At 45.9% G+C, this 12,154-nt stretch overlaps 1 long non-coding RNA gene across 1 annotated transcript; it reads right to left on the bottom strand.

Moving 5' to 3' along the window:
- Positions 1–1,975: 1,975 nt before the first annotated feature.
- On the bottom strand, positions 1,976–5,775 carry LOC146286917 (uncharacterized). Its single transcript, XR_014758433.1, has 3 exons — positions 5,678–5,775; positions 2,120–2,200; positions 1,976–2,023 (listed from the first exon to the last, which is right to left on the bottom strand). It is a non-coding gene; the product is annotated as an uncharacterized LOC146286917 (long non-coding RNA).
- Positions 5,776–12,154: the final 6,379 nt, after the last annotated feature.

Genomic DNA, 12,154 nt, shown 5'->3' with positions numbered 1-12,154 from the left:
AGATATAATCCCCCTGTTGGACAGATACAGACAGCATGGGGGAGAAGGGGACGGTGGAGGGTGGCAGCAGCACTGATCATACAACGACCGGGGTGAGTGTGTGCATATCCGCGCGTCTTTTAAAGACGCCTTATCGGATGTGGCCCAATGGATATGCGCTGCTACATGGGTGTGGTAGTGGGTGGAGTAAGGAAGGTGGAGTAAGACGCCTTACGTCCCCTATAACTGGCTGACGCGCGCTGCCCGATTGCCCTGCCAGAACTAGCTGCGCTTATATGTTCAATCCATCTGCCATGATGACATTCCTTTGTAATCACAGACTGCAATCACTTTCCAGTTTTCATTGCACATTGGTAAAAAACTAATTAGAAACAATGATGACATGTTCATGCTATAATGTGGTTCTGACTTTGCCCTAGCTTTGCTAGTTTTTTTTAAAAGAGGCACAAGAAAAAGCTGATACGGTACAATACTCAATTAGAAACTGTAGTCCAATTCCTCTGACTTAAACCACCAGCTAGATTACATTCCAAGATATCGATGGTCCACGACCATTTAAGGATCCTAAATAACATGAAGCCATGCACAGACGTTTAACCTGAATGAAATACGATCTAAAGTGCAATCAAATCAACTGAAGGGGGGGAGGGAATGTGGAGATGAGTCTCCATGGAGACGGTGACAGGATGACTGACAGGTGAGGTCACAGATGAAGATGACTGACGAAATGATTCGATTGGGAAGGCGCACGGGAGGAGCTGGAGAAGATTCAAGTGGATTGGACATCCCTGGAACCTTTCCTCCATACCCTCTGCCTCTCTCTCTCTCTCTTTCCCCCTGTGTTTCCTTGTCTCTCTATCCATCCCTCCCTCTCCATCTCCATCTCCCTCTCCCTCTCCATCTCCCTCTCCCCTCACTGCATCAGCAAAGCCGTCCCTCGGGATCCCCCTGTTTCGTATTCCATCATTGGGACTCCAGACCAGCCAGCAGCAGCACAGTCAGCAGATCCCCCGAGCCCTCGCTATTGTTCCATGTGCCGCCATGCCCCTCAGATTGACTGCCTGATGCAAACCATGGGTGAACAGCTGTAACCCCCTCCCCCCACTCCCTCTCCCAGGGGCCAGACCCAGCAGACCCTCCCCCCACCCCCTCTCCCAGGGGCCAGACCCAGCAGACCCTCCCCCCACCCCCTCTCCCAGGGGCCAGACCCAGCAGACCCTCCCCCCCACCCCCTCTCCCAGGGGCCAGACCCAGCAGACCCTGCACCCCCACCCCCACCCTCCCAGGGGCCAGACCCAGCAGACCCTCCCCCCACCCCCTCTCCCAGGGGCCAGACCCAGCAGACCCTCCCCCCACCCCCTCTCCCAGGGGCCAGACCCAGCAGACCCTCCCCCCCCACCCCCTCTCCCAGGGGCCAGACCCAGCAGACCCTGCCTCCCCGCGGCCGAGCCGCAGGGAGCCGTCTCACCTTGCTGGTGGCGTGTCTGCCAGGTGTGCGTGCTGGGTGGGCTGTCAGGGAGGGGGTCTGGGGGCTCCTCCCCTGCTTGGCGCTCTCTCTTTTCTGCCAGTCCACATCTGTCGGACACAAGGACACGCGTTGTCGAGTCATCAATCAGTCGGTCATATCGAACGTGTGAAATATTGAAAGTAAATGTACGGAGCGAGATGGATCTGGAAAGCGCAAAATGGAGAATCATAGAAATATTCTGTCATCCATGTGTGTGGATCAATCCGGCAAACAGCACAGCGATATTGACTGGTTAGGGGAACGATGCTGTTCCAATCAGGCAGAGTCGTGAACACGGGACAAGACACTCATTTAACAAAATGTCTTCTTTTTTTTGGGGGGGGGGGGGGCGTAATCTCTTGAGGGAACTTCAGAGCTCCGAACCGCTAATCCCCTAACCACTTTTACACTCCCCTCGTACAAGATGTGAGCGGAGCAGCCAAGTCAAAGGCTTTCAAAAGCACTTACATTTGACGCTAGTGAGGAGAGACCTTGGAGGAGAGCAGTCCACTTCAGCTGTGGAACACAAAAGAACAGACGTTCTGTTTCGGTCTGTAGGAGTGGCTTCATTGTCTGAACTGGGAGTTCCTCTGTCAGAGAGTGAAGCTGTACGTTTGGCTCCGAGCACCTTCCTATAATGAGCGTCCATGTTGGCCCGAATGAGGAGCTGGGTTAAGTATTTACAAGAGGACCCTGTTTGATAAAAGACAATTACAAACAGATGACACATTTATTGGGCAAATAGAATCGGAACATTGATTGATTCGGAACATTTCCTCAAGGTTTGTCTGTATCAATCAGACAAGTCAGCCTCAAAACATGTTGCTGTCATAACTTGTGTTGCAAAGAATTGAAATGGCATTGGCTAGTATTCACTGTAAGCTAGCAGTTACAGTAATAAAAGACCATTGTTGATTATGGGTTGTTACGTTCACACACAATGGTATTTTCACAGGACAAACAAGGTTAAGGTTATAAAAATCCATTGGGATAACTTAAGCACCAATGCTATAAGTAAGACATAACGGTTCACCCGGCAACATCAGAACTGATGTAAAAGAACATGAATTGCGGGTAAGAGCAGCCTTCTATTCACTCTCGAGCAATTTGGCCATTTGACAGTTATTCTATCCATGGCCATTGGAGTCGGTTTCAAAGGCAGGGCAGTGGCGGTGACCTTCATGCATCTGTCCACTCTCTGGTGACCTATTGTGTTCTCACAGTGTGACCCTCACCAAGAAGCTTCTGGAAAAAGGGCTCCTGACAAAGTCTAAAGCTTCTCTTTCTTTTTTTCTCTCTCTCTCTCTCTCTCTCTCTCTCTCTCTCTCTCTCTCTCTCTCTCTCTGTCTCTCTCTCTCTCTCTCTCTCTCTCTCTCTCTCTCTCTCTCTCTCTCTCTTTCTTTTCCCTAGTCACTCGCAGAGGAGTGGACAAAAGCATAAAAGAGAAAAAAAAAGAATTTGATGGAATTTCTCTGTTTTTTTAAACAGGAAAGAGCACTTTCGTTACCTAGCAACCACGATTGTCCCTGGGTGGTGTTTTCTTTTTTTCACGTCCTCCTCCACCTCCTCCTAATTTTGTGTTGCCTCATCGTTTAGTATTACCTCGTCTAACCTCATCATCATCACCACCCAGGCAGCTCTGTTTGAGGACATAGCAGGTACTTGTGTGGGAGGGCATCTCTCTCTCTCTCTCTCTCTCTCTCTCTCTCTCTCTCTCCCTTACCACTCCTCTCTGTGTCTGTGGCTCGCACATTACTCGGCGTTGGCTGCTGGTTGGGTGTCACACGGGGCAGGGCGAGCGTGAGGGTTCTGAGGAACATATGCACCACAGGAGATGAGCAGACTGCAATTACTCGCCTCAACACCGCAAACATCAAATGACCCACTTACTGTACAGGCAAGATGGGACTGTTATTTCCTGAGAGAGAGAAAGAGAGAGAGAGAGAGAGAGAGAGAGAGAGAGAGAGAGAGAGAGAGAGTTGTAGAGCAGGGTATCCTGACACAGTCACAGAGTTGGCAAGACTGAGAATGGTGATTGGTGCTCTGATGTTGGCCCAAACTGAATTTGACTTTGGCAGCTCCATGCCAGTTTTGTAATCTACCAGCTTTATACAGGCCAAAATGAAGCTCCATCCATAGCGTTTGACACAGCAAGGCATCTCATTTCACATCATCCGCACCCTCCCAATCTCGGATTGGAGACAACAATGTTTTGGGACAGAAATGGACACCCAACCAGGGCATCTCTATTCACAACAAAGGAAGCGTCAAAGCTCCAGTCCCTCTGATCGATCCACGCATCAAATGTCAACTATATCAACCGTTCTCTTCCCTTGCTGAGACAGTAAACATCAGTCATTATGAAACATTTCTATCCATGAGACTTTCTTGACGGCTCCAACTGTGTATTGGGAACAGCAGTGTTTACCATAGAGATGTTGGGCGCAGCACGTCAATAAGACTGATATTTCAGCCAGACTGTTTTGCTCTGGACGTGGCGGGGTGCGTCTAGGGGGCAGTCAGCTGGGCGTCTGGCTGCTCAAAGCCTTCTGCAGAAAAACTGAGTCTGGTTTTCTTCATATTCACACTTAAGGGGATTTCAATCAGATGTGGAATACCAACTCTGTCTAAACAGATGGGGTTTCAACAAAGCACAAGTGGTGTGCAAAGCTCCTGCCGTGTCATGGAAATACCGAAAGTAGGACGATAACCAAAAAAGTCACGTGATTAAAATGATGTTTTATGAGCAAGGATGTTTCTCCAAGTCATGGCTTTTGCTCATTAAGAGACTGATGAGCTGTCATGCTGCATGAGGCGTCATGTCTGAGACATGTGGTGGGGAGGATTACTACAGAACTGAGACAACACTCATCGAATCATCAGGAACAGTGTTTCATAGCTGTAGTGTATCTTCACGCAAATGTCTTGCACTCTATTGATGCTAATGGTATGCACAGTAAACATCTAATCTCCACACACTGCCAGCGCCCACGCAAAGTGCTATTCCCCAACCATGTAAACACACGCACGCTCACATATCGGTGATGAAGCGCAATGACGAGAACACACTTACCACTTGCGCCTGAAAAAAACGATGTTACCTTGGTAACGCTGGCACTAACAGATGACTGGTGGACCAATTTCACAAATTGGCTTATAGCAGGTAAGCAGATGTGATAAATTAACACCTAACCCATCTGTCTTTGTGCACTACCTAACTGATCTCAAAGAGATAATTCATGTCACGCTCTGCATGGCAACATTGTAGATATCTCTTCCATCACTAGACCACAACTGACCTGGAGAAGTTCAGGAAAAACTGCGCCGCTAACCAGTACATTGAGTCTATGTAAAAGACTACAGTGGGTCTGTGTGTGTGTGTGTGTCAATGATGTGGTTGCTACGCGAGCGTTGAGGCACTGTCAGATCTAACGCCTCCATACAAATGGGTACATCTAACAGATGTGTGACACAATGTCTGTTTGATGTCAGCAGTGATATAACAGTGGGCTATAAACGTTTGACCCCCCCACTGCCCAATCCAGAAATGAGGAACTGTTTGTACACGCAAAACAAAAGTCATCCGCCACATTGAATGCAGCCCTAGTGGGCCTCATGATTGTGCAAAATCAAACAAACACAGGAGTTTATTGCTGCAGGAGCAACTACAGTAACCCTTTGTAGCAGCATACACGCAGCAACATAGATGGGCTCTTATGCTCAGGACAGGATACCTTTGTCCCTTTCTTGTTCAAGTTTACTTTTTCTACAACAAGTACCTCAGAACATCAAGGCAGCGCTCAGGTAAGTGCTTGTGAGTAAGTGCTTGTGAGAACAAATAAGAAGACAAACACAGTACTGGAGAGAAGCTTACGATGTACTCGGCAAGCTATTTCTCATTTGAATACAAAAGACCAAAATACAGGAGCATATACCTCGCTTCAGACAGAGAGCTTTACGATGCCACTTTGTGTAAAAGTGTGGTCCATGTGGGAAGAAAAAGAGAAACAACCATTAGGTCACACTTACCTCTCTGACAGATCTTCTCCATCCCCTCCCTTGCAAGGGAAGGTAGAAATGCTCAAACTCCCAGGCCAGATAATGAAAATATCCGACCCTACGTGTTGATTCAGCACTATGCAAACAATACACTACAAAGAATACACTCACTATTGTCTGTATGCTGATTGGCTCCAGACGTGCTTCTCTTCAAACGAAGGAACACTCCAGGCTGAAGCTTTCCCACCTCTGTTGTGACTGTGTCCGCCAATGGATAAGCTGTTTTGTGTGAGTTAGTAACCATGGACTACAATGTTCCTAAGGGAAATGTGTCAGCACAAACAACTGGGCATTGTGGGTGTATGAGTTCTACATGAGTCTAGGTTAAAGAACAAAGTAAATCAAATTGCAGAGACTTTGGGTGATTTATAGTTTCAACAGTAGGCTGCTGGTAGTTTACTGGTATATCTTCAGGCATCCAATTCCAAAGAAACATTCAATCGTGCAACCTTGCAGAAACTCCAGCAAAAAGTTTCACTTCTACATAGTCAATGCATATTTCACAAGAACATGTAAAGTATGTGCCTCCTTGCAGGTTTAGTTCTTATGTAGTTAGGGCAACCAGGTTTGTGGAGGGTGGATCTGAGAGTTCAATACCCCAATTCAGACTGTTATTGATTTATCTGTCATTAGCCCTGACAGCTGTTTGTGAAGAACTGATCTGGAGGGAGTGAAAAAACACACTCGCTTCTCATTTAAAAACCTCTCAGCTAACCTTGTCCAGACAAACCATCCCTGCTGCCTGTCTGCCTGCCTGCCTGCCTGCCTGCCTGCCTGTCTGTCTGTCTGTCTGTCTGTCTGTCTGTCTGTCTGTCTGTCTGTCTGTCTGTCTGTCTGTCTGTCTGTCTGTCTGTCTGTCTGTCTGTCTGTCTGTCTGCCTGCCTGCCTGTCTCTGTCTGCCTGCCTGCCTGCCTGTCTTCTTCCGTGTATTTGTAGATCAGGGGTGTAATTATCAATTCAACAGCTGAATCTGGCTGCGTTTGTGCTTAACACAAGAATGCCATTTAATTAAACCCCGAGCAGATTAAAGCTGCATCAACCTGTTTAATTGAGGGGTAGGGAGACACACTAGAGGAGGTTTTGTGTTTTCAAACTGAGAAGAAGACTGGCAAGAAGACTTCCTGATTTTATGAATGGATGTTGTAAGTCTTCGCCACGGGGAACACGATCATTTTGGATATCTTGCGTCCTGATGGACGAGACTGTGCCTGACACATGGGCCCCCGGGGAGCGGTTCCTCTCAGTCCGAATGACAGGAAATTACAGTAACGTCGCTCCACCGTGAACTTAGGAACAGCAACAGGAAGAGATGGAAATTGCCGAGTCATGAGGCGAGACAAACGCCTACCAACATGTACCCCCCTTTCTCAAGTGTTTGCAGTTCTCCCTGGGACTTCATTACTTCACCTTGAGTAGCTTCCCAGCCGAGGGAAGGGGTAGGAGTCATGACAAGCTAGGTTGCAGGTGGTCGATAGTTTTTTGTCAGACTTGAAGGAGCTCGTATCACCCCAATGCTGACACGAGGGGGCAGCGACTCAGATTGCTCTGATGCTTGTCACACACAGATGAGAATGCTCTGATGCGCGCAATAACGAGCACAATTACAGACACACACACATGGCAGCAGACACACCTGGAGACAATCCTTGCCAACAAACTAGTGAAAATGACTCTCCTGCTTGGTGAAAACTGTCCATCTAAATTCAAGTTGTGCCCCTCATTTCTTATATGGTGACGCATGAATGAGCCGCTTTAAAACTGGTATGGTAACTGGTATGGTGACAGAAACATACTTAAAGTCAATCGAATCAAACGATAGCCAGAATAAATACAGAAAACATTCAGGATAGTCTTTTGTTCTAACCTTTGCTCTAAGGGAGGCATCACGTTCAACAACTGAGAAGAGATACAGGCTTCTGACATGAACTTCACCTTCTCTCGCGTCCACATCTCTCCACACGTGTCTGCTGTTCACAGCTTGGTGCAGTGCAGAGTGTGTCTGCTCGTGTGTGGGACAGAGAGACTCAGCTCTGTCAGCGATACCCATGTCAGCAATAACATTAACCTCCATCCAATATCATTTGTTACCGGTCTCACAGTGACAAGGAGTAGCCTATTATGGGATATGACACCATGGATTAATCTCATTGGCAGATAGTAAAATGTAATTATTCTACCACCACCATGACACGTTCACTTCACAAGCTTTCAATTTACAAAGTCTTGCATTAGGAAATGCACCTGCATGACAATGTTTGGTTAGTGCACACACTGATCTGTGTCAGAGGATCGTTTAAGGTCTTGACGTCTGCTTGATGCGTATCCACCCTGTCTCTCTACAGCACAATTAAAATTGTTTTTGCATTCATACTGTACACCTCAAAGCAGAGTGTGTGTGGATGTGTTTCTCATATTGGTTGTGTAGGATAGATGTGTGTCCAGCATATGTAGGCCTACAGTATGTGCGCACAAATGCAATAAGGTTGTTCTTTTTCAGCTGTAGTACACAATTATTGATTTTCGCCGTTTCAGTCAGTTGAGCACAAGATAAAAGACTCGGCCAACTGTGAAGCTAGAATTATTCTTTTTTAACCAAGCTCTCCTTCAAACACCCAGAACCAACATCAAACACACAACTGGCCTTAAACTGGGACATGAATTAGGTTAACGAAGGAGGCCAAAATCACTCATTGGTTCCAGATGGATGGTTATTGCATGTAAACTTGCCACTACCAATCTTGCATGTGTCACTTCGCCTAGAAGCAAAGCACGTAACAGAGTAACACACCAGCCAGGATGAATTAGTAGCAAAAACAGATGACTGCTCGATTTATGTTATTGGCAAATCCATACAGATTCAATTCCATGCATCCTCCTTGTAGGCCTGTCATGTCCAGGTAAACTTCAGTCAGTACATTTGTGTCTACATGGATAACTACACTTTTAAGTGACATTTTAATAGATTACTATGGTAATATCACTCATGGATGGAACTGTCAGCACGTAATAATCACATTACAGCTCAGATAACCCACTCTGCATGTTTCCTACCACGGGTGTGGTCCCAAACGGTCAGCCATCCTTGTAAGTTTGGCGAGCACACACAGCTGTGTTTAACCTTATGTGATGTCCCTAATGACATGTGGCAGGGTGCCAAAAGACATTGCAGCTCAAGCTCAAAGCTGAGGCATTACATTGATAGCGGGGTGTCGTTCAGTGGAGTTTTTGTATCCTACTTACCGAGTGGTGTGAGAGAAAACAATAGACTTCTTTCCACTGCAGTCATTTTGGAAACCATGAACTATGCATCTAAAATCCCTTTTGACACTGAAGCTTGCAACAACCCAGATTGAAGCACACAGGCAAGCCCAGAAGTATATATTTTTAAGTACTCTTAAGATCTCCCAAACTAACTTGTCACAAATGCACTCAAAAAAACACTTCAGCTCAACATCAGATCCATAGAGTCATAAAAACGTGATAGGTTTGGAACCCATGAAAAGCGATGGAAATATGAGAATCCTGCTTTGTACACAACAAAACCAATTTGACTTTCAAGATAGCTTACAATCGATCGGTAAGTCTATGATTAAGTTGATTCTCATCCCCTGTGTGAGTGGTCCCATTTTAATATCTCTCTACATATCTCTATATATCTCTATATATCTCTTTACATCTCTATAGCTAGCATAGCCTACAATACCATATGGTGCTCTTCATGTAAGCTCTGTCAACTTTGTTCAGCAAGAGGGCAGTTATCAAGAGACCGGACGGATTTATGATTAGCCCTCCAATATGACTGAAGCCAGGCTATTTAATGGATAGATGGGGTATTAAATGGGCCCTTTACTCTTAGCCAGTTGATGCTGTAGAACAGTTAAAACCTTCAAGAGGTCTATGGCTGTCCCTGTAAGAGACCATTCAGAGAAGCTGATTCCAGGCTTGGAGCTTTAAAGGGTCAAAGGGTTTTTCATGGTCTATCATTTCATAGCCACTCAGAACATGTTATGGTAAGGTCAGCCTCAACCACAGCAAAAGTGTAATTGGTTTTCACCCAACCAAACAGGGTCACATTGAAACTTTAGTGACAATCAAGGCCCTAAGTGCATTGTTTTGCGAACCAATCAGAAACAAAATGAAGATGACTGCTGCCAGCCAATCTAGGATGAATTACAGACAACAGCCAGGACAATCTCACACAGACATGCTGACTCTTTTACTTCAAAGAAAACCTAGGGGCCTAGCATGGACTACATGACCAAATACAGTAAAAATGTAATGGCTGATCGACTGATTGGGATTAATATAAGCGCATGAGAAATCCCTGATTACTCGCACAGTAGCCTCTCAAAAGACTCACAGTGCTAAGCGTCATCGAACACACACAAACAGCATACATTGTAGCAGTCTGGCCCGCCATAGGAGGGCTTATCAGAATAGGACAAAACCAGTCTTAGAAAATATTCTGGATTGAATGGAAGCTGATTACATTACTGTGAGTGCAACATTCCAAGTCTGTTCATTTGAAATATGGCCAGCACACATGACTGGAGAGGAGGAATCACAGTTGCCCAGATTGATGTTGAGGATGGTGAGAAAATGGAAGTGACCCAGCATACTCTCATCTGCTTGGATTGCAGCAAGGATAGCATATAGGCTCCATCATCTAGATCTACATGCATCGACATGGGTCCCGTACTGAAGTCATCACCCACCCACCCTCCAGAGTTCCAGCAACAAAGGGATGCCAGATGAGAGTTTGCCTCAGTATAACCCTCAAATACTCAGTCAAACCGATGGAGTCTCACTGGATAAAGGGGGTGAGGGGGGGGGGGGGGGGGTGGTGGAATAACAACTGTCTCCGTTGTGCTGTCTTTCATAAGAGTGAAATCAAGAGAAAGAGACATGTACAGTAGCAATAATGTAGGTCCCTCTACCCCCCAACGTCATAAGACAGAGACCAGGGCATGTGCTGTGGGCAGAACTGAACAGAGGCAAAATATGTGGCCGAGTGAGCAGAGGGGATGACGTTTAGAGTTTGTGAGCTAGTGCTGACGACTGTTTTTCCTCCAACAAATGTTTCAAAAAGAACTAAACTGAAAAGGTTTTCAGTTTTCTGTTCCAAGTCACTTCTTAAAGAACTGTGCAAGAACCACATCTCAGCATTTAATGTATGTATGTATGTATGTGTGTGCGTGTGTGTATGTGTGTGTGTGTGTGTGTATGTGTGTGTGTGTATGTGTGTGTGTGTGTGCGTGTGTGTGTGTGAACTGAGGGTGATGAAGTTGCAATATGCAGACTTAATGAGAGAATCACATACCAGCTTTGCTCTGTTTTCAGGCGTGCAGCATAACTTCGTTTCTGAAGTCAATAAGGTGTACCATCCTGCAACATTTCAATCAATATTACACACACATACTCACCAGGCACGCATACACGTCCATAGGTGGACATTGACTGAAAATGTAATTAGTTTATTCAGGAAATACAGTTTAATGCTCTCACTGGACCAACCTCAAGGGTGTGGAGCAGCCTGTGTTTGGCCACTGGACAGAATACTTCTACTTTATGGAATGTTACCTTATGGAACACAATGGTGCATGAATAATCTGAGATACTTAGAGACAGAGAGACATTTATTTAATTTTTTCACCCACCCAAAGAGAAAGGTAATTTATCGACGGCCTCGGCAGGTAAGAGATAAAAAAAAATGAACGCGAGTGACGAGCAGTTCTGGTTTTGATTGGAAGGTGGAGCAACCAGTTCTCTATCTTAACACTGGGATTGAAAAAGCGAGGAGGACATGTACGAAATCGAAAATGTGAAGTGTGCATGTCCCTAATGAATTATGCTTCCGTGGTTGCCAGAACCATGGTGCTAAATGTAGCATATCCAATTGAACGTTCACTTTTGTAGCTCATCAGAAAAGAACATCCTATGTTCTCCTGTCTTAATTCACAGTGTGCGCGCTCCTCATCTTCAGTACATCCCATTGTGCGTCGGACGCAAACCTCTCTCTTTTGGACGCACAGACTTTCACCAGAACCTATCCGAACAATCCCGATGGGCACAATCTCTCGAAACTGGATGGCTTTCTTGGAAGCGACTTGTTTTCTTCCTCCCTCCCATTGCAGTCTTCACGCACACTTGGAAGGGAACGTAGTGTTCTGAAAATATATAATTGTGGTTTGGGCACAGTATAGGCCTATGTAAAAGAGAGGGGAGTTTGGAGTTGAAAAGTAAACCGACCAGACACCATGAGGAGAAGAGCGAAGTCCGTTGGAGCGCGTATAGGGGGGAAGAACATTATAACAAACCATTTCTAAAATGAAGTTCAAAAAGCTCTGTGGATGAGGAACAACACAGAGTATGGTAGAGAATAAGAGAGTAAGTGCGTAACCCCATTCTAAAAATACAAACGCATGATAAATGGTCCAGGTTACTAAACTAGTGGGCTGGGGTTCGTATAGCAAACCATTCTTCGTGACACAGTCACGGCTGCTGTCTACTGTGTAATGTGCGTTTCTGAGTGGGAGGATTCGAAGCAATGCTGAAAAGGTTTGACAATATTCAGAGAACGATTTCTAG

The sequence above is a fragment of the Hypomesus nipponensis genome, chromosome 6 (genome assembly GCF_054491055.1).
Source record: "Hypomesus nipponensis isolate SF chromosome 6, ASM5449105v1, whole genome shotgun sequence".
Lineage (NCBI taxonomy): Eukaryota > Metazoa > Chordata > Actinopteri > Osmeriformes > Osmeridae > Hypomesus > Hypomesus nipponensis.
The sequence above is the reverse complement of the archived record's forward strand: the minus strand, read 5'-3'. Positions and strand labels throughout refer to the sequence as shown.